This window comes from Drosophila albomicans, chromosome X (genome assembly GCF_009650485.2).
Source record: "Drosophila albomicans strain 15112-1751.03 chromosome X, ASM965048v2, whole genome shotgun sequence".
NCBI classification, from domain to species: Eukaryota; Metazoa; Arthropoda; class Insecta; order Diptera; family Drosophilidae; genus Drosophila; species Drosophila albomicans.
Window position 1 is genome coordinate 10,302,804 of NC_047627.2, and position 24,709 is coordinate 10,327,512.

The 24,709-nt window shown below is 35.0% G+C and overlaps 1 protein-coding gene across 3 annotated transcripts in view; it reads left to right on the forward strand.

The window, feature by feature from the left end:
* Window positions 1–24,709, forward strand: part of LOC117571310 (irregular chiasm C-roughest protein) — a 254,399-nt gene that overhangs the window by 163,366 nt on the left and 66,324 nt on the right. The gene's annotated exons all lie outside the window — the stretch shown is intronic.

Below are 24,709 nucleotides of genomic sequence, written 5' to 3' on the forward strand. Positions count from 1 at the left end.
ACGGAATGATCGCCGAACAATCGCGAAAGGAGTTATCAATAACCGCGGCAGTAGTGCAAGAATTGTGAAAATATTGTGCAAGAAGATCGACAATTGCATTGGACAAGAATCCCCGGACAATCGCAAAATAATCGCATATCAATCGCACAATTAACGCGGAGCAATCGCCCGACAATCACGAAATGATCGCACGACGATTGAAGATCGCTTAACAATCGCGAAAGGTTCTTGCAATAATCGTACAAGAACATCCCCAATAATCGACCCATGAATGATCGAGGAACAATCACAGAAAAATCGCAGAACACTCGCGTAACAATCGTGAAAGGATCTTGGAATAATCGTGGAAAAATCGCACACAGAACATCACCCAATAATCGATCGATGAACCCGGAATGATCGAAGAACAATCACGGAATGATCGCAGAACAATAGCGGAATGATCGTGGGACAATCGGGGGATAATCTCGGAAAGATCGCTCAACAATCTTCGATTTTCTATGAAAACATAAATACTTTCATTCTTATTAAATCAGAATACCAAATTTATTAATTTTCTATTTATTATCGAGTATTTTTGTGGGTATCTGGGTAACTAAAAGTCGGTGTTGCAAACAACAACTCGATCATCTGATCTGCAGTCTCATAATCGCAGTGACTATGGGATTCGATGCTCCCAAATACGCTAAGAAGCATAAGCAAACTTATTGTATTTGCCGATGTTTTGTGTGTGTTATGTGTGTTGTGTCGGAATACAAAACTAAAGAGCTCACAAAGCCCATAAATTTGGTATACAAAAAGGCCGAGCAATCAAAACAAAACGCATGGCCAAAAACGACCACTTGGCTATTGAGTTGGACTTGAGACGAGGATTGTGGTTGGTTCGATCGTTCGATGGTTGGTTTAGCGCCGCGGGGAACTAATTTGAATATTGATATGATTCCGATATTGTTTTCGGGGGCCCCGCTTAACTCGTCGTCGCATAATTAACGCGAAAAATTAGCGCGCGTGTTAAACGCGTGCGCAGAACAAGTTCGTGTGTGGATTGAGTGTGTTTCAGTTTGTTCAGTAGGTGTATCTCACATACTTGCATAAACAATAACAGAGCGAAGACCTGATCTTCACTTACCATGTTGCCATGTCGACAATTTGACAATTTCGCATTAATTTGCTGTCAATTTGTTCCGTCAAAGTTACTCAGTGGCAATTACAATGATGATAAACTCCATTCGCGATTAGGTTTAAGTGTATCATCAATCAGCTTTTAATAAAATGACATTATCTACGTACGATTTTACCCCCTCCCCCACAGTTTTCTCAGATCTAAATAGAGCCTTGAACATTCAGTCTTAAGTCTTCAGTCTTCAGTCTCTCGCTGCTTGGTTATCGGCTTTGCGTCGACAGCGATTTATGTGGGGCACTCAGATTACAAATGCCGGGCAAATATGTAAATGAAATCTATTTAAATGCCACCGATACGCTTGAGATATATAAACATATATAATAGTAGTATATGGTGTAGCTCCATTTCGATTGTCTTTTTGTGAAATTTCTCATTAAAAGATAAGCAAACTACAAGCATGATAATATTTAAATCATAATTTATGGCCATGGCCATGTGTGAGACTCCAAATCGAAATCGAAGTCGAAGTCGAAGACTCGAATCGAATTGAATTTATTGAATGGGCGAATGATATGAGAATCAATCGAAGTGATTCTCACACCCAACGTCTCTCATATGATAGAATCGTTATAATCAAAAGAAAACCCATAGTTTTTTGCACAGAATGAATATTCAATGACGGAAATTCCAACTGAAAAAATACAAGTAAGAAAGCTACAGTCGAGTGTGCTCGACTGTGAAATACCCGCTACCCATTGTGCTAAACAATGCAGTATTCATTTTAAAATGTACCAAATAAATATACCACAAAAATACTAAAAATATACCAAATGTTATAATTGGTATATTGATATTGTGACACATTTAAAATATACCAATGAGTAGAAAAATACTAGATTTTCAAGAATAATAGAATCTATAGTTATTGTTGAATATACTAAAAGTCTGTCTTCTTTTTTGCGGGGGCGGAAATCCAAACGTAACAATTGCAGTCGAATTATACATATATATTATAGCTCTATCTCTATAAGATCTAGGTGTTCATACAGACGGACGGACGGACAGACGGAGAGGTCCATATCGTTACGCCTTGATCAAGTATATATTTACTTTAAAGAATCTTAAATACCTCCTTCTGCCTGTTACACACATTTGATGGGGGCACAAAATTGTAACACCCTTATACCCTTTGGGTAGCGGGTATAAAAATTAAGCTTAGTCAGAGCCTTGCCTTGGCCCATAAAACTGTGCGGATCTTTGGCTCATTTGGCGCTAGTTTTGTTTGGCTTTGGCTCTCTTTTTTCATCTTTTTGTATGCTTTGTGTGTACATAATCTGTTCCCCTTGGTGACGTTGTGGCTAGTCGTAGTAGTAGTTAATATACACACACGCACACACACACACTCGCACACACAGTGAAGCACACCCAAACGCCTTAAGCTTTTTCCCATGCCCAGCTTGGCCAGCAAATCAAAAAGTTGAAAAGACAACGCTGAAAACAAATATGCTTATAAAAGCCAAAAGAAGAAACGAAATATAACTGCTCACAGGAAGTTGTGATTAAATGTTGTTGTCTGTGTTTCTTAGCTTTGATATACGCATGGCATTATACACAGATCTGTATATATATATACAATACATCCATATGTATTTCATCTCCAACTTCAACTCTTCTGTTGGCAAACACTTGAAACTAACAGCGAACAATTTTGAAATGATTAGCGAGTTGCCGCCGCCGCCGCCAACTTTCCCAAAAATTGGCCCGCAAATGCCATTAACGTTTTCCACATACGCTGAGGGCGGGGGAGGCGTGGCAAAAGATTGCGCACTCGCTTAATTAGAAAGCGCCCAATTACTTGCAGCGCATTCGCAAGTCGCGAGCGTCAGTCTCAGCTGCAGATGGCGAAGGCGAAGGTGAAGCGGATACGGAAGCAACATTAAGGTGCAAAAATGGCTGCCGAACAGCAAGCGTAAAAAAGTGCTAAAGACTGATTAAAGGTATGCCTTATGCAAAGGTTCTTTTTGCTCTTTTTTTATACCCGATACCCATTGGGTAAAAGGGTACTATAACTTTGTGCTGTATATAAATATATGTAACAGGCAGATGAAGGCATATCCGACTCTTTAGTCTCTAGTGTATATATTCTTGATCAGTGATAATAGGCGAAGTGATGTCCGTCTTTATTTATAGTATTTAGTTGCAATCAAAATAAAAACCGTCGAAGTTATTTAGGAAATACTTTTGTATGGGAAAAACTTCTATTTACTACGGGTCTTAGTTGCCAGTTACCTTACAATGTGGTATATTTTGTGCTCCGTGGTATATTTTACATGTGGTAATACTACTAAAACATACTATTTGGTAATATTAATGACATATATAATATATCAAATATATAGGTATATATTGATCCATATTACCAAATATAGTCCTCGGTATATTTTATTATTTTTCGGTATATTTTATAATAATACCAACCTGTTTTGCTGGTATATTTTGCACTATAGTATATATTTTGATTTTAGTACTGTATCATAATATCAAATATAGCCTTTGGTATATTAATCTGCTAGTATATTATGCACTTCATTGTATATTTTGAATATATAACTACATTAGTATACTAATTATAGCCTATGGTATTTTTAAGTATTTCTGCTGTATATTTTTGCCATATTCGTGAAATTTGGTAATATTGAAAATAGGTAGCGGGTATCTCATAGTTGAGCACACTTGATTTTTCACTGCAATTCACACGTCTTCGTTGTAGCTATATTTGAGCTAATAAATTTAGATTTATTTATGCACTGCATTTTCTTGATTTCTAATATGCATAAAAACAATTTCAGCTCCCGTAAGCGAGTAACAATTTTAATTAGTTTGTTGCCAATTTAAAAGTCAACTAATAAATCTACAAATTTGCTTTGAGCATTAAATATTTACCACTCGATTTATTTAAGTCAACAACATGCATTTTCTTAACATTTCGCTACGCTATTTGCTATTTATTTATTTAGCAGAAATTTATGCTTGGCATTTTAAGTTTTGCAATTCATTTACTTTCCATAATTTATCATTACACTATGCAATGCATTAATTTTGTTGTTTGTATTAAATGCCGTTTTAAGCAAATTTTTTACTTGTACTTTTACCCTAATTATTTATTTATTTTCCTATTTAATATGCCATTTGAGTTTCAATAAAAGCTTGATTTTGTGGTTTGTTGTTGAGTTGATTTTTTCCTTCTTTCATTTAGCATATCAAATTTTGTCAATTTCACACTCAATTTAGAATTTTATCATATTGAATCTCAGCATAATTTTCATCTTTTCTTATTTTGGGTTCGTTTTTATTTCAATTTCATTTTCATTTTGGTTTTGGTTTTTGTTTTGTTGCGCAATTTATTTCCTTTGGGTTTTGCTTCGGTTTCTTTGGCTGATTCACATAATTATTCATTCCGTCAGTTAAATAATTCAGTATATATTTGACTTAGTTTAACGACTGTTTTTCATTTAATTTCAATAACTTTTCTTCAGCTTTTTCAACTCTTTGCCGACGACTTTGCCAATTGCCGTTTTGCCATTTGCCGTTTGCTGCTTGCTTCTGGCTGCTTGCCTGTGTTTTTCGTTAGCCTTGTCATCGCTGCTTGGCTGCTTGGTTGATTTTCATTTTCATTTCCCTATTTAACAGCAGCAGAGCCAAAAACTTGACATAATTTTCGCTGCAGGGCTGCGGCCTTTCATGCCTCCTCCTCCCTCTTTGCCAAGCAGCCAACAACGAATTGTGGTCAAAAAATAAATGTTAAAGAGCATTTCAAGCATTTACGAAAATGATTGATTAATTGACTTGAAATAATGAACGAGTCCGACGTCGAGTTGCGAGTTGTCTCGAGTCTCTGATGATTACTATGGTGATGAGCAGTTGAGCTGGCTGCTGTTGCTGCTATCAAATGGCTATTTAAATACAACACCAACAACAAACAGACTAATAATGATTACATGACATAAGAACAACCAAAAACAAGAACAACAACAACAACAGCAACGACAATTCTAAGCGAGAGTCAAACGCTTGCGGCCCTTAACTAACTCAAACTCCACACAATTCTCAATCCCCAATCGCCCAATCCGTATGGCAAACAAAGTTGAAGAGAACCAGTACCAAATGTGCCCCTCAATCAAACGGGCCAGTTAGCCAGTTAGTCATTCCATTCTATTCCATTCCATCAAGAAGTGAAGCCGTCAACCAGTTGAATAGACGACAGCAGAGCCCGCGGCTCAATTTTAAGCTCATTGGTCTAATATTACTACCAGAAAATCAGCTACCACTCGTCGTCGTAATATTAGAGGCGGAAATGAAAGGAGTGGAAAGCCTAGCAGCAGCTTTTTTCATCTATTTTCAACTTTACATAGCCAATGGCTGTAGTTCTGTATAAACGAAATGAGTTAATGTCAAGCAACTGCATCGAATGCTGTCAAATCAATGCAGTAATTTATTTGACTTTTACATACGGCTGCAAAATTCTACAAAAAAAAAGTAAGAAGTGGAGTGTATTTCGTGGAAAAGCGTGTGGTATTTTTGTTAAAATATAATAAATTAATAAACCAAAAATATACTAGAAACATGTCGAAATGCATATTTGGTATAATGATATACTGCATTCAAAATATATCAAGACGTGGAAAAGCGTGCGGTATTATTGTCATAATATACTAAATAGTTTTATCAAAAATATACTAAAATAAAATATAATATAAAATCAAACACGCCATGGAAAAGAGGTCGGTATTATTGTCATTATTTACCAAAAAATACTAAAATACACCAATATGCATATTTTAATACTAAATTCAAAATGTAGAATGCCAACCATATAAATTACGGTATACAAAATATATCATTGGGTATAATTTATTAATTTTTGGTATAATGAATTTTGTATGTTTAGGTTTTTCTTTTTTTGTTTCGATGTATTTTAACGATAGCGATAAGATTCAGCTGTTTTTTTAGTGCCGCTTTTACTTTAAAATTTCACAGCTGCAGTTAAGTTATTGGCATAGCATATTTAATTTCAATTTCAATTTAATACGCTGCCAATCTATAGAATTTGGGTTAAACTTAACATATTTTTGCTTTTGTGTGTGCGATTTTTTTGTGGCTTTAATGCGCCAATTGTTTGCACATATCGCCGAACAAATGACGGGCCATATTTTGCCGGGTGGCATCTCGTATTTGTTCTATGATTAAAAATAAATAAAGCATTACAACGACGACTGGCGCACAGAACTATTAAAAGCTCGTTGTGAGCTTCGAACGTGCAACGTTTATGTGTTTGTGTGTGTGAGTGTGTGTGTGGTACATACGAATAGCTAAAAGGCGGAGGAGAAGGAAGAGGACTAGTCGGCTAGTCCAGAGAGTTTTACCCATAAACATTTTGCGGCGCAATGATGTATGGACATATATATATATATATGGTATGGTGGCTGATTCGATGGGCAGAAGAGTGTAAGAGAGAAGGACGAAGCGGATGTGAGAGCTTTGGGGCCTGCACAGCAGGTGCTTAAATGGCGCATAGTTAACGGGGCACCGGAACAACAACGAACTGCTGAACAATTGGCGAGCAGCGGGGGGTTGGGGGTCAAAGCAATGGCAGCAGCAGTAGCAAACAGCAGCGGGAGTCAAGGATAATAAATTTTTGCTTGCTTTACCAAAAATACAAAGCAAATCTCTCCCCCTATCTAGCGTTCTCTCTCGCTCTCTCTCTCTCTCTTCTTACTGTCTCTCTGTATTTCTCTTTCGCTTTGTCGTTATTGTCACAGCCAGAGTGTTGTGTATGACCTGTCCCGTTGTGTGAGTGTGTGTGTGTGTGTTATAGTGTGTGTCCAACTTTTGTTGCTGTGCAAAAAAAAAAAAAAAAACGAGCAAAAAAAAATGTTTCTGGTCAAAATATATAAATTTGTTCAGGTTAATAGAGTTATTTTAATTTATGTGATTTCATGCGGTTATTTCGTGTGGCTTTTGCAAATGCATTACCCATCGTGGTCAGTTGCCCACCATGACCACGACCAAACGGAACCCAAGCCACCAAACCCTCAACCACCACCCGCTGACTAACTAACCAGAGACTATAGTACATGCTTCCTCTTTCCACTCTAGCTTCCATTATTTCCATAAATATGCACAGCAGAGCATTCAGCATAATGGCCATAATAACTTGTATACAACTTGGCTCATTGATCATTTTGTTTATGCTTTGTCCGTTCGATTTCCTTTGTATACATCTAATTTTATTAACTGCTTCTTTTGCAAATATTGCAAATCCACTTTTGCATAAATAAAGTTGAAAATGCTGCTTTCATTTTGCGAAATTCCGATAAGCATTCCTAAGAAGTGCTTAAGTTGTACTTCGTTATTGGTAAGCTTATTATAATAGTTGAAATTACACGGTAATCGATAATAATAGGTGAAGAGGCCTTCAGATAGTTAAAGCTTACGTTTTGTATAGTTAAATCAGGAAAAAGAAAAATGTATTTTATGTTTTAATGTGGTCAAATATCTTAAAACTTATAACTAGCAGCGCATTATTTGAAGAAATAACAAATTGACAATTAATACTTTCAGGTTCAACACTACTTCAAAATTTCAAACAAAAGAAGTTTATTCATTATTATTACGTACAAATTTGTATTTAATTTGTTTACTAATGTAAATAATAATAGTGAATATTTTGTTTTCATTTTTATGCAGTGCAGTGTTTTAAAATATTAAGCTATTTTGCATTCTCTCATATAAAAGGCAATTGACTTAGTAGAATATATAAGAAAATAAGAAATTAATTATAAGAAAATAGTATATATTAAGTCTATTTCTTAGCTGAAGTGAAAATTTCACTCTGCAGTTTTTTGTTGTTTCATTTAATATAGCATGAATTAAATGACAACAAAAACTATAAGTAATTCTTTATTCGCTTTTTGAAACCGTTCCCTCTGCCTACCCTTTTCTATATATAAATAAATGTTTGAAAACAATAAAATATAAATATGAATTTTATGCAGCAACTTATATTCTTTCAAATAAGCTTCTTTCACAGATCAATAACTTTACTTACTGAAAAACTTAAATTAAAACAGATTCTAACTTAAAAAGGATTATATAGAGCTTCGTTACTTGTTCACAATTGTGCCCAGATAAACACTATTAGCATTGCCAGGTGCATATCCAACAAATCCAAGAATACAATTTATTAATTTACTACCATTTAATCAGCATTTCTTTCTGTAAGGGAAACGAAATTCTTTTCGCGCATTTAGCAAACTTTTGATTGTTTCATTTGAGTTTCGCTTTGAATTCAATTGTTTGACCATCGTTTGCCTTTAAAGTTATGCAACAATTTCCTTAAGCTCACATCGAATTCTATTGGAAATTCCTTTTGTTAATTTTCTCTTAGCGCTGACAATCGAATCGCCTAATGCCATTTTCCACACCGAAATCGACAGACACGACACAGTCTGCTGGACTTTACCCAGGACACCCTTTGCTCGATATGTCTGTCCCTCTCTCTCTCTCTCTCTCTCTCTCTCGGTCTCTCTCGATCGCTCTCGACCGTCTGTCTGTCTGTCCGGCCGCGTGTTGAGCCACCATCCGGAGCTGACTGGTCGTTGCCTGTCTATCGGTTGCATGCCACAGACAATTTTCTTTTGAATTAAATAATTAATTATATAATTGCAAAGCGTTTGAGAAACCCAAACGTAAAATTCTCACGCTTGTCCAGCAACAAAAATTTGTTGGTGCTTTTTCTTTGGCGTTTCGGGTTTTCTTCTGTGCTTTTTTTTATTTTGGTGTTTTGAAATATTTATTATAATTATGGGGCCATCTGGTTTGCTATTGTTATTGTTGTTGTTGTTGCTGCTGCGACTATTCATAGATATATCGTCTATTTCGACTATCATTCGTTGTGGCAGGCAGCAGACATAGAGACAGACGGACAGATATAGTCGAAATCCTTAGGCAATCGATAATAATGCGTGCGCGTTATTTTTGGCCCTCGTCGTGTCTAACAAATCTAACAAATTGAGTGGGGCAACAAAGTTGACATACTTAACTAGAGGTTGCTAACATGACAACCACCTGCTCTCTCCACTCCCCCACCCCACTCCGCTCTCACCTTGCCATCATCCATCCAAACATATCCTAAACGCGCGAGCAGGTGGCGCCACCTAGCGAGCTATACGCCCACACGCACAGGTGCTGCTGCCAAAAGTCGCAACTTGAACGCCCACATTTATCATAAAAATGAGTAGAAACTTGCCTAAAGTCTCAGGCATGGCAGGTCAGTTACCCTGTAATTGATTGAGAGCTTGAAATAATGAAGAAATCCAGTTTATTTTCTTCAATTTCAATTGCCGCAGCGCTTCTCGCATAGCGGCCTCAGCTTACGTCCCCAAAATTAGGCAATTATGTGCATATTTAGTAAGCGAAGAAGAAATGTTTCTGTGTATTGTGTACTTGAAAGCAGGGAATAATGAAAAGACTTAATTTATATTCTTCAAATACGATAGCCGCAGCGTTTTTCACTTAATGGCCTAAACTTAATACTTTTACAAATTAGGCAGTTAAGTGCACATTTGTTAAGCGAAGAAGGACTGTTCTCTTGTATATTGTGTAATGGAGAGCAAGAAATAATCCAAGAACTCAGTTTATATTCTTAAATTCCAATTGCCACACTGTTTCTCGATTAACGACCTTAACTCCAAGTTGACAAAAATAAGCAGATAAGTGCATATTTGTTAAGCGCAGAAGAAGCTATTTTCTGTATATTCAACACAACTTTTCATATATAACTTTTTTGTTGAGAGTACTTAGTAAACTAAAAATAAATATGTTATGTGAAACAAACTTAATTCTGTTTATTTTTAGGTATTTATTCTTTGGTAGTCCGCTCTGTACAGCAAAGTGCGGGAAATGACAAATGTAGGCAGTTAAGTGCAAATTTGCTAAGTGAAGTCATATCAGTATACATTGTACACTTTTTTTTAATTATTAAAGTATTGTATACTTGTTTTTATTATTTTCTTACGATTGTTCATTAAGTAAAAAAAGTGTTTCAAAGTGTGGTCACTAAGTGTACATTAAGTGGCCGCTAAGCGAGTTATGCGTTTATTTCGCATTATTTTATATTATTATTCTTGGAATTGTTCATTAAGTAAAGAAAGTGTTACATAATGTGGCCACTAAGTGTACATTAAGTGGCCGCTAAGCGAGTTATGCGTTTATTTCGCATTATTTTATATTATTATTCTTGGAATTGTTCATTAAGTAAAAAAAGTGTTACATAGTGTGGCCACTAAGTGTACATTAAGTGGCCGCTAAGCGAGCTATGCGTTTATTTCGCATTATTTTATATTATTATTCTTGGAATTGTTCATTAAGTAAAGAAAGTGTTACCTAGTGTGGCCACTAAGTGTACATTAAGTGGCCGCTAAGCGAGTTATGCGCTTATTTTGCATTATTTAATATTATTATTCTTGGAATTGTTTGTTAAGTAAAAAATAAGGTTTAAAAGTGTGGTCACTAAGTGTACATTAAGTGGCCGCTAAGCGAGTTATGCGTTTATTTCGCATTATTTTACATTATTATTCTTGGAATTGTTTGTTAAGTAAAAAAAGTGTTTCAAAGTGTGGTCACTAAGTGCAAATAAAATGACTGCTAAGCGAGATATGCCATTCATTCGCCTTATTAAAGTCAACTCTCTGATTTATTTTGCCCTAAGCAAACAACTTCTTTGCCACATTGCGCACTGGGTATCTAACGAGTCAAATTGGCGTGGCAGCAGCTGCTGCTGCCGCTGTTGGTGTTGCAAATGCGGCTCTTGTTGCTGGGTTGCTGGGCAGGATTGTGAACTGTGGCCGATTCAGCCGTTTAGACTCTTGTGTGTGTCTTCGACTATGGTTTGAAGCGTCGGCTTCCACTGACGTCTGACATTAACAAAAAAGCTGCGCTTCATTTCGATTTCAATTATGCGCAATCATTTTTCAAGTTCACCACAGCGGCGTCTCTTTTTCTTTTTCTTCTCTCTCGCAAGTCTTTTGCCAGCTTCGACATCAGTTGCCGTGGCGTTGGCGGCACGCGACTAAAATTAATAATTGAGCAGCCGAGCGATGCCATTTGCTAAATTGAAACCGGCAACAGCGACGGCAACAGCAACAGCAAAGTGGCAAATCAATTTCGTTTCACTTTGATTGTATGCAAATCTTTTCTTGCTAGGGGGAGTTTACTTCTCAGTGCTGCTGCTGCTGCCAAGGTGCCCAAGAAGTAGATGACAGCTGAAGAGGGGCAACAACACACACACACATACACATACACACAATCGAGGGTGTCGCGGAATGCGTGGTGAGCGGTAAGCTGTCGCATGTTGCATGCAAATTAAGTGCAACACTTGTTGCCGCTGACAACGTTAACGTCAGCAGTGGCGAACCCCTTTCTCCCCCCTCACTCCCATAACTGTTGGCATTCCCATCATCATCATCTTAATCATCGCTGTTGCATTTGCTTTTTAGCAGCAAATCGGGGAGCTCTACGAAATTATATATTTCTCTGCTCGAACAGACCGCAGGACAAAATGCTCGCGTCGATTTGCCAATTGAATAAATTTCCGTTTAATCTTTCAACTACATATTTTTAGCAAACTCAAGCTCAAAGCAAACCAAATCAATGGCAATTGATATTAGATTTCGATGAAATTACTTCGATAGCTAAACATACACATTTCACCCGCAGGTGGCAAGTGTTTGAATATCATTTTAATAATATTCGCGATTTAGCATATTATATTATTTTTTTGCCTATGGCCTAAAAGCGAATGCTGTTTTATTTGTGATTTTAGAATATTATTTTTTGCCTTAAGGCTAATGTTGTTTTATTTGTAAATTTTGAATATACAAAACAGGGACTATAATGAACTAAATGAAGTGGTTAATTCGACTGTACAGACATTATTTATTATAACTTAATTAACTTCACTTGAGAGTAGCATTCTTACATACATAAGATTTGATTAAAACTGCAGCTGATTCAAAAACAAAAGAAGTAATTCATCTAATCTATGATTTTAAACTAAAATTTAATTATTTAGGGTACAAGTATTTAAACATTAATTTTATAATATCCATTATGTATTTGTAAAATATATATTTTCATTCATAGTTATAGAAAACTTAAAATTTTTAAATAAAAACGAAATTAATTTTTTTGAATCAAAATAATATTGAAACTATTTATTCTATTAACAACTAGCTTAGCCAGAAACTTAGTAAAGTTGAAAAACCATAATTGAAAGTGTATCCTATATAATAGGAACATTGGATGGAAAGTAAATATAGTTAGTTATCCGAGCTACAAGAATAACCTTCATTTATTTTTAAAAATGTTTCCGTGACATGTTTCACCAAAGAATTTATCAAATGTCCAATTGTAAGAAATAATTTAAGTTAGTAAGCATAAAATAGCATTTTTAAAATGTATATTATAGAAATAAATTAGGTGCCAATTTTTATAAAATTATATTTGACATATCAAAACATTGGAATGGAATAAGAAATTTGTAATTGTTAAAAATATTTGTTGTTTACATAATTTCGATTTTACATTGAAAGTATTTACGAGGGTTGCTATTTAAGTTTCTGGCCTAGGTCACTTCTAGCCATATTAGGACCAATTGGCTATTAGCTATTGTGGCGACTGTTTCGCTTGAGCAATGTAGGACGGTCAATTCTGAGTGGTACACCATAATTTGTAAGCCTGAACTCCTTGGAGAAATTCGAAAAACGAACAAGAAAAGATGGATCATTCCGCACCATGACAACGCGAACTCCCACACACCAGCTCAAACCCGCGCCTTTTTTTGCGGTCAAAACGTGGAATTCATGGGTCATCCGCCGTACAGCCCTGACTTGGCACCCCAATGACTTCTTTTTATACCCGCACATCATCGAAAAAAAGGCGTGGTCATTGATTTTCGATGTCAGAAGATGCTGTTAAAGTGTTCAAAAACCATGTTTTGGAGGTGCCTCAATCAGAGTGGAAAAAGTGCTTCGACAATTGATTTGAGGGCATTCAAAAGTATATAAATCTTGCTGGAGAATACTGTGACAAACAATAAATCCATTTTTTTTTATAAATATTCGCATTTTCATTATTAGGCCAGAAATATAAATAGCAACCCTCGTACTGCTAGGCAATTAAAATTGAACCACAAACATTTTTCGTATGTAAAGAATTTTTTACACTGACTAAATTCTAAATTGATCGCTTCTCTTGATGAGTCGTCCAATAATTCGCAGCCATAGCAAATCGTTAGCATTTTTTCCTCCACATATTTACATAATAGTAATAAAAGTTAATTAAAAGCCCACTAAAAATCATTGAAATAACGTGAAGCTTATCCATAGTTAGAATATTCAACATGGCTTCGCAGGCCAAGCAAAAAAAAAAACTTCTAAATTGGAACGTCTCAATCAAGCTCGTTTATTAGATTAGATTAAGCAAGAAATTAAAGTTATTTTCTGGTTTGTTTAAGTGCGTTTAGATTGGGGACGTGAGAGGGCAGCTTAGCTGCTGCTTCATCTTTCATCTTTCTTGAGAATTTTTGCGCCGATGCGGAGCGCCGAGAAGAGGGAAGACAAAGTTGGGAAGACTAACAAAAACTAACGGCACTTTGCTGCTGTGTATTATGAAAAGCGCAAAAAGCGCAAATTAAAATTAAAATAAATAGCCAGGCGAATGATACGCTCTTAAATAATTTCATTTTTTATTTATATTTACTCTTTTGAACGGCAGCAGCAAGCGGCAAAGTGGGCAGAAGCTGAGAGCAGAAAGCAGAAGCTGAAGCAGAAGCTGAAACGGTCAGCAAACTTTGCCCCATCCGTTTGAGCGCTTCTAATTAAGATGAATTAAGCAAAATCATTTCGATTAGATGGACGCGGCTTAGCTGAAAGTCCAGAAAGGCCGGCAGAAAGAAATGCTGCTGCTAACTGTTCTTCAGCCGTTTGATGATCAGCCGATGGGCTAAACAATAAAAAGAAGCTGTGTCGCAGAAGCTGCGAAACGATGATGATGATGATGATGATGGTGATGGAGATGATGAAGATGACAATGCTGCGACTCACGCATTGCTGTTGTTCTTGCTGTTGTTGTGTTGACAGAAACAGACAGTGAGAAGAACTCCAGAGAAAACGGGAATTCGAGTCAGGTCCAGCATTGTTTTTATACCCGCTACCCATAGGGTAGAAGGGTATTATATCTTTGTGCTGGCAGGAAATGTAACATACATTCTAAGGCATAAGGAGGCCAACCCTATAATATACAAATATTTCTGATCAGCGTCCGTCTGTCTGTCTGTCCGTCTGTCCGTATGAACACCTAGATCTCAGAGACTATAAGAGATAGAGCAATAATTTTTTTCGACAGCACTTGTTATGTTTGCACGCAGTTCAAGTTTGTTTTTAAATTTTGCCACGCCCACTTCTGCCCCCGCAAATAGACAAGACTCGAGTAACAAGCGTATTTTAAAGCTAGAATTTTGGTATATACAATAATTACTATAGTCTTTGTGATATCTGAACATTTCTTTGCGATCAGATAAAAATTGTAGTTGCTTTGGCTGAAAATTTGGTATATTTTGCACTCTATGGTATATTTTTAATGTAGCATTTAATATATTTTCAGTATGTTTTCGACATATTAAATTGGCATCTTTTTTGAACTAATACCTCACTGTTTTGAATTTTTTTCGAAATGGGTAGCGGGTATCTTACAGTCGAGCACACTCAACTGCAGTTTTCTTACATGTTCTTTCTGTTTTCATACCAAATCGAGTCTGTTAGCTATGTCATTAGATTCAATTACCATTTGTTTATATTTTATTTTACTTTAATTTTCAATTTTTGAGCTGCTTTTTAGCACAATATTTATTCAAATATATTGTTATACGTTATCCACTTTTTGAGCTACTTTTTGTACTTTTAACACAATATTTATTCTAATAAATTGTTAGCATTTTTATATTTTATTTCATTTTCAATTTTTGAGCTGCTCTTTAGTACAATATTTATTCTAATATATTATAAACCTTTCATTTTTTTAGAGTGTGTCAACTTCGGCTGCCTGTTGTTGTTGTTGTTGTTGTTGTTTTATTTTGCTCATTGTTGTGTGTACTTTAATTAATTAAGATTTATAAGCAGGCAAGGCAGAGCAGCTCGGCAGGCAGCAGGCAGCGGCAATTCAGCGGAAATTTAAATGCAAGACCCAAGACAAGTGGGCTCTCGCTTGGTTGTTAGTTTGCTGTGCGAAAATTTTCACATAGTCGTTGCCCCTTACACACCTCCCACCTTTCCCTCTGCGCTCTACGTACCCCTTCCTAACACACACACACACACACAGACAGAGACAGACTTTATACACTCTCTTGTTGCTGTTGCCATGTATTTAATTTAATTGAATTTGCGACGACGTCGACGACGCTGTCGACACTGACGATGATGACGAACTTAACGAGCGAAACGTGGCCCGCTGGCCCCCAACTGTCCCTCAGCAGCGCCTCTGCCCCCGACCTCGCCCCCGCTCTCCCAACAACTGGCCGAGAGGCGGCGAGCTTGGCCCAGTCTATATATGTGTGTTTGTGTGTGTAGTGGTAATGGCCAGAGAGTAGTGTAGAGGGTCTCTCGACCCCGACGACGACGACTCGGGTACGGGTAATATGATAAAATGATTACACATCCGGCGCAAGTTTTGCACTGAGACATTACTCATACGACACGTTGGCCCCAGTCTCGGTCCCTGTCCCTGTCCCAACCGCTGCGGCTTCGACTGCGGCGGAAATGTGTTTAGTGTAATCCGGCGGCGACCCTTAAAGCGATATCCATTGCTAGCGAGAGATGTGCGCATCGCGTCAGTCCATCTCTCCATATCCCCTTCTCGCTCTCGCTCGCGTTCACGTGTGTTGCCCCTCCTCCCCCGCCGCCCTAAATGCAATTATGAAAATTTACGAGTTTTTGTTTGAGGCGCCAAGTTTCACTGCACTTGTTTTTGGGTTTCGCCGTTGCTGTTGCTGTTACTTCCACTGAATATAATTTACGATGTGCCAAAGTTTTGACCTGAAAGCGCAAAGCCAACGAAAAAGAACCAACAAATTGCCCAACAACATAAAATTGAATACATCTCAAGGCTCAAAGCATTTGATGATGAGCAAACTGCGAGACTCAAAGACTATCGCGAAACTGAATTTTCAACATTGTTTCTTCTGTTTTTTTTTTTGCGTTTTCGTTTCTCGTCGAAATCTAAACTTGAACTCAAACTTCAACTGTCTATCAATTGAATATGTATAAAAGGTGAACATACAAAATTAAACAATAAATTTGCAACACATTTAACGGATTAACAAACTAGATCAAATAACTGCGTAAAATAATAAGATATGTATACAATAATGAAAATGATTTATGACAAATACCTTTATATTTTCAACAAGTAAGAAATCTATGGTCAAATGTGCTCGACTGTGAGATACTTTCTATTTTGAATAAAAGCAAAACAGTGTGGTATTAATTTTAGAATATACTGGATTTATATACCGCGAAAGTACCAAAAATATTTATACGAAAGGCTAAATTTAGACAACAAATGTGGAAAACTTTTAACTTTCAATAGCGACAAATAAATAGATGTTTATTTATAAAATATAAACAAATTTAAGATAATCATTTTTAAAATATTTTGAAAGACTAATTTTGAGCCCAAACTTCAACTGTCTGTCAGTTTCATATATATTATATTTACAACTAAAGATGCAAAATTAAACAAATAATCAATAACACTTTTAACGGACTTTTAAACAAGAGAAAAACAAAATATAATAAGAAATTAATTTATAAGAAACAAAGATTTTTTAAATATTTTCAAATCTAAGTTCTAAGATTTTTGGTAAGGATTTAACTAACTTCAACTTAAATGGCGATGTTCAATCAACTGCATAAAAAACAAACTGATTAACAAACTTGAGCAAATAGCTGCTTATTATATTAAGATGTGTATATATATAAAGAAAATTATATATGATGAAAACAATTTAAAATAATTTCAAAGCATTTCTAATTCATATTTTCTACATTCAGTCAATTTAAGACACAAAATTTATCAACAAATCTATAAACTTAATAAAAGTTATCAATTTAATATATAAAAAATAAAAAATGATTCAAATTGAACGGCAAATGAGAACACCTTTAACACATAAATAATTTGAAAATGATTTATGAATAATACTTTTAAGCAAACATTCCGAATGTCATAAAAAAATGCAAACAAAATATCACAAATATTTTGAAAATATTTCTTCGAAAATACTTTTAGATATCTTTAAATTTAGATATCTATTCGCCTTTTTTTATTTTATTTATTAGTACTCGTAAATTGTCAAGATTTGCTTTAACATAATTCCAAGTAAGATACAAAATTGTTAGACTGCTTAAGCTATTGTAGTTTTTGCGGTTGTTGTTGTTCCTCAAGTTCTTGTTATTGTTGTTGTTGTTGTGCGTGCTGTTTGACAGTCATTTAATGCCATAAACTGGCGCCAAATCATTCGCAAGTCTCAATGACACCTGCACGAATTGTCATGTAACACTTTGAATTTTTTTTTTTTCTATATTTGTTTTTTTCACTTTGTATTATATTGTGTGTGTGTGTGTGTGTGTGTGTGTGTGTGTGTGTGTGTGTGTGAGCAACGGGTTTTGTGCGTTTTTATGATTTGAAATCGGGCAGCCAAATCAAAAGGCGACGTTGTGCTGTGTCGGTGTCGGTGCCATGGACCACGCGGCGTATGCGCAACGACAGCAGCCAACAAAATGCGCGAGACATGAAAAAATGTTGGTCGCGTGGGCGTTGCGTCTTCAACGGCGACGGCGACGACGTCGTCGAGATAAAAACCTGCCCCACAACTCTTGGCTATAACTTTGGATTTGTTTTTATTTTATTGCAATAATAACAACAACAACAACAACAAGAACAACAAGTAGCAGCAACAGCAACGAAGGAAAAAAAAACACACAACAGCAAATGACAGAGAAAAATGCTAATAACAATAACAAAAACATAAAACGAGCAAACGCACAGCTAAAATTCGATTCGAAACGAGTTTCTCTCTATATATAATAATGCCCTATACAAATCACAGATGAATCCAATAACAATATCATTCAGTTCGTGTGCCCCATATGCTGTTGCTGCTTCTGCTTCTGCTCTGTTCGCCTCTACAAATTGGCACAGACAAATTTTTATCGCTAGCTTAAACAAAAACAAAAAAAAAGGAAGAAATGCGATTAAGGTGTACTTTCTCATCTGCATGCTAAGATTTTATTTTGCACTTAACTCTAACTTAACCTAAGGTAAGATGTGAATTTTGAGCCTAAATAGACTTAAATAGCAAGTTGGCAGCACTTTTTGAAAAGGTAGAACAGCAATATTTATAAAATAATGGCTTGCACTTAATTTATACCTAAGGTAAGATGTGAATTTTGGGGTGATTTTTGTTGAAGATTGGTAGCGCCTAAATAGCAAGTTGGCAGCTCTATTTCGAAGGCTGGAACAGCAATATTCTAAAAACTTAATACTTTCTCATCTAGCACTCGTCTTGCGTTTGTTAGCGCTTAAATAGCAAGTTGGCAGGTCTATTTGTAAATGCAAAATATTTATAAAAAAGACGATCAAGTTAATGAATTTAATTTTAGAGTTAAGGTGCACTTTTTCATTTTATCTTACACTTAAATTTTTTCCTAAGTTGTTCTGTGAATTTCGAGATAATTTGAAATAGCTAAATAGCAAGTTGGCAGCTCTGTTTGGAAATACAAAGCAATAATTATGCAAAAATATTTCGAAAATAAAAATGAGAATAATTTTAAATTTGTAATTTCTACATAAAACTGTTATATATAATGAATTTCTCTTATTAATTTAAAGAGTGTACGCAACTCTGTATCTCTTTCAACTTCAGTCCGTTTATTCTGCTTGATGTTGACCAACTTTTTGAAACCTCGTGTCCACTATTTGCGGTTGTTCGTTGTGGTTATCGTTCTCGTTGTTGTTGTTGTTGTTATTGGTCTTTTCAATGTTCAAGCTGTTCAAAATGCTTAATATGAATACAAAATTATAAGCACATTTTATTGTGTCGCCAGCTTCAACTTTAATCAAGTCTACGTCTGCCGTTTTCATATCTCTGTCTTTATTTTGGTTGTTTTGTTCAAATTTATTTAATTTTTCTGTTTTTTTTTCGAAGTTTCTTCGGTATGGTTTTTTTTTTGTCTTCTTCGTATTTTTTAATATGATTTTTTATATATTCTTTTGCGCATATAATTTAAATTTGTTGCTGCTGCTGTCGGGTTTGTTATTCTGCTTATTTACTACCTGATTTTTATGGCAAACAAAACAGAAACAGAAATTCAACTGCACTTTTATTTGTTGTTTCATTTTTATTTTCGATTTTTTTCTTCTTTTTTTTTGTTGTTGTTTTGTTTTGGATATTGGTTTTCGGTTTTAGGTTTTCGGTTGGATTTGTAGGCGCCCCCGAAAATGTTGCTTCGCATTTTGCTGCCGTTTTTGGTCAAATGTCTGTCATTGAGTTTGCTTTATGTTGATGCTGGGCTTTTCGAATTGAATACCGTCATAAATAATCTTCAAGCAATTTGATAAAGAAAATCAATTAATTCATTGTAAATCGAATCGCATTTTTTCGCAGCGTCTCTCTCGCTCTCTCTCTCTCTCACTCTGATTTGTGTTTGTGATTTCTGATTTGCTATTTGTGATTTGTTTGCGCCCTCAAACCGAAATGTGCGTTGTACTCGTATTTTTTAATCACACAAGATTTTCGCACTCTCGGTGATTTATGTCTAACATATTGCCAGCCGACTCCTATATATGGTTGTCAATGCCGAAATAAAAATGCCTTTGTTCAAATGTGGGTTTAACGTAATGTTTTACACAAAAATAAATAAAAATAAAATGGAACCTATATGATCTAATTAAATTTCTATTCTAAATTGCGTTTCTTTCTTATTGTTAAATAAAAGTGTTTGTTTTTAAATAAAGTTATTCAAACTATTTCTCATTTGTAAACATTATTAAAAAAAAATGTGTCCAAACACCAGCGGACTGCACTTTCTTTAAATTTTATATTTATTGAATACAAATAAGAATAAAACAAATACATAATGTGACTAAACAAAGTGAGATCAATGAAAGCGCTTGAATTTGTATCATTATAATAAACTTATTACAACTTTCTAACTCCCACTTTTGTTGAATTTCATTAAACAATTTATATTTTGATTATTATTTATTATAATGTTATTCAACATGATTCTAAATATTGTTTAATAAACATACAATCTTCAAAATAATTGAATTTATTTAATTTACATCATTATTATAAACAAAAGCTTCATAATTATAATCATTGCTTTACTTCTGCATCTTATTAATAATTTCCAATTCGCGCTTTTCTTATTAAAGAATATATATGTATATATATTTTAAGCTTTCATTTTGTAATATATTTCGAAAGGTTGCTCATTTGCCAAAATTTTAATAAATATATAATTAAACAAGGTTAGTCAAGGAAAGGCTTTAGTTTTGTGAAAAAGGTATTATTAGAATAAAGCTTTAGCATTTTGAATTACAGTTCAGTATTATTGGTATTAAGAATTAGTATTATTAAATACAGTTATTATGATTAGTGTTAAGATTTAGTATTATTAAATACAGTTAGTATTAAGATTAAGTATTTATAAATACATTTAATATTATTAGTATTGAGAGATATATTTTGATATTATTAGAATTCAACTTTAGTATTATGCATTACAGTTGACAAATAATATAAATAATGTAAAATTTCTAACTCAATCCTGATTGCATAGATCTCTGATTCCGTTCAAACTTATGGATTTGAATGTTTCAATTGGGATAGTACGTTGGTATAGAAATGAAAGTCTTAATTTAGTGTGATAATTTTACAGAATTAAGTTGGTGTTATTCTTCATGGAATAGAGATGAACTTGAATATTTTATTTAATGCTATATTAGAATGTTTTAATTTGATTAATTTGTATCATTATTATTCGAAAACTTGCATCACTTTTGCATCTGAAAATGTGCTCGTAAAATGCAGTTTATTAGCTTTGTTAGAGGCAACGTAACCCAACCCAACCCAACCCCACTTGGCTCGTTGACTTGCTTAGCACCTTCTCACTTTTTGGCTGTGCACTTGGCTTGTTCCGTTTGCTTTTCTTTGCCGCAGAGTTCTATGCTTGCGCATTGTTTGCGGAACTGTGCTTTGCTGCCTCGTTACTTCACTCTGTGTGTGTGTACGCATTGCTCATTCGCCCTGTTGCACTTTCACTTTCTCACACAGCGAAGCACAGCAAATCCGCCCACAGTGCAGCAACATCAGCACTTGGCTGCTTTATTGTAGTAGTTGCTGTTGTTGTTCGACTTTCCACACACAGCTAAATAAACTGAAAACTAAACCGAACTAAACTTAGACAAGCAGCAGTGTAATAGAAATAACTATGTGAATCTTAATTTTGTTTTTATTTCCACCACTTTCAGCATGATTATCGTTGTTGTTTGTAGTCGCTCTCCCTCTCTCTCTTAGTCTGTTTTGTTATTGTTGTTGCTAGTTGTTCACATAATCGCACAATTTGCATTCGCAACTTCATTTGGCAGACACGCATCAGAGCAGCTGCTGTGATCTTGTATTACAATGAAAGAGACTTTTAACAACTGCAGAATACCCTGCTTAAAAGTATATATAAATGTATTAAGCATACCCCTTTGGTAGAAATTGAATTAAAGGGTATTGCACACATTTATGAAACTCAATATTTGGTTTGCCATCGAAACGTTGCTGCTGCAGCTGCAGCAAAGCACTTCTTCTTGTTGATTTGCGTTTTGTCGAAATGTTGTGCAACAAAATGCTGCACGACACTTGTCACCACTTGCACTCATTTGCTGTCAATTGCGTTGCAAAGGACATGACACACAGGACAAGCGACAATTGCAGCGTAGACAAAGGAAAACTTTTCGCTTTTTTTTTTTTGTTGCGTTGGCCACATCAAAAGTTTTTTTTGAAGCCAAAGACAAGTCCGCGCAGACACTTCACTTGCATTCTAATTAAGCTCCAGATTAATTGTGCACTTCCTTTGCGAACTGCGTCTGCCACTCAAACAAAAAACTGCAGCTTCCCAAGGTCCATGGCATCTCTTTCTCTCCTCCTCTCTCTCTCTTTGTCTAGGCGAAGCTTATAAAGTTGATGGCTGGCCAAAAGGTGCGGCCAATGCGAACAGAACTCTAAAGTCAAATACTACAAAACGAGTTCAAGTTATTCAATTGTTGAACAGAGAGAGAGAGAGAGAGAGAAATGTTCGCACAGTTTAGCAGCTAAAGCAAAGTAAATACTTAAAAGAACTCTGATGTAATTAAAGCAGCGCGCACAAATTATAAAACGCTGCGCGACATTCGCCGCATAAGTTGAGGCCAATCAAAGGCTGAGAAGATACTTGAGTGTGATCAGTAATCAGCTAAAGAAATGTGTCTCTATATGAGATCAAAAGTGAAGCGACGAAACAAGTGTAAACTATCTTTTTGAGATGCACTCAACTACATATCAACTATCGATTCACACCTTGAGATACAAACACACACACACACACACACACACACACACACACATCAAGCGATACCCCTGCGACTTTAATGCAAAATCAAGAACACACTCGACTATTAAATCATCAAACGAGACACAGATTTGCAGTTGCAAATACAATGCTTGAATAAATACTTTTGATGATAATCTAGTAGTGAGTATGTGTGTGTGCTTGAGATACAAATGTATCTGAGCACTTGCCGTTGAGATGGCATTGAATTAAAATTGCATTTATTTAGTGTTGCTTAAAGTCAAAAGTTTCAATCTATCCTGATTAAATTCGATGCCAAACAATGCAATGCAATGTCTGTCTGTGTGTCTGCGTGTCTGCGTGTGTAACACCTTGGCATGCCAGAAGATTCCCACATATTGTAAATAAACACACACACACACACAACCACACAAACACTCTAGAGCCATGTGACGTGCGAGTTGGTCTGTAACAAATTGCTGTGCTACTTTAAATGGTACACTAAAATATATCTTAAAGTCATCTTAAAGTGCCATATAAAATATGTGTTAAATATGAGCTTTAAATATTTCACAGCAGCCACAACAACAACAACAACAACAACTACGAAATTATCATCGCTTGGCGTGGCCATAAAATATGTGTCTTCTTTTTGATTATCACACGAGAAAAAACAAAAAGATGAAGAAGGCAAGCAACCAAAATGATGATGATGATGATGCTTTAACACCTCTTCGTTCCCTCTCTCTAACTTGGATTTCAAATCTCAGATTTTGGGGTTTCTTTTTGGGTTATTGTGGAGAGGCACAAATCACAGACCATTTGCATCCCATCCACCAAAAAAAAAAAACAAACTGAAAATGTGCCGAGTGTATTGCAAATGATTTACGATCTGTTTGCCAAATTCGAACGTTGACTAATTTCAACTGTTCGTCTTTGTTTTCCTATTTTTTTCTATTTCTATTTTGCTTTTGTCGCCATCTGCCCCAACAATTGGTAACATAACAAATTGTCGCACAGTTTTTTTGGCGGATGCGCACGCGCGCGTTTCTCGCGCGATTTTAAACGCCTCCAAATCATTTTGCTTTATTCGGCTTTTAGGTTTTGTCCATTTTATTGTAGTTATTTTAAATATCGCTTAATGCATACCTTGAATTTTATTTGTATTTGTTTCAATGATTTTATTTAGAAATCAATTAATTTTACTTAGTTAAGTCTTTGAGCAAATCACGCGATTTTAAACGTCTCCAAAAGCAAAACGATTTTCATTTACTTTATTTGGTTTTCTACTTTTGCCATTTTTATTGTTTTTGTTTCTTAAAACCTCTTTTAACATTTTTAAATTGAATAATGCATAAACCTTTATTTGTATTTATTAAATAACTTTAAATCGAAATTAATCAATCTTAATCAAATCTTTGAGCAAATATTTAGTCAATTTTATTGTTTTTATCTTAAACATCTCCTAATGCATTCATTCGACTTTATTTGAGTTTATTAAATAATTTCAAATATATAATTCAATTCATTCGACTTCATCAAATCTCTAAGCTTAACAATTAAAGAGTTTTTCGTACTTGATTTTAAAGGAAAAAGTAAATTGTTATTTTAATACATAATTTTTCATGCATGAACTCTTTATTAAAAAATAATTTTTTATAAGAAAAGTTAAATTAGTCTTATACTTTAATGCCAGGTTCGGTAAATATTTTCTTGAAGTATTTAAGGAACAATTCTTGTTTGAATTTTCACTCTTGAGTAAAGTTTTAAAAAAGGGAAGAACTTAATTTCTTTCTAGTTTTCAATACTTGTCCTCTTTTTAATATAAGTTTATATTATTCTTGAGCATTTTATTTAAGTATTTAAA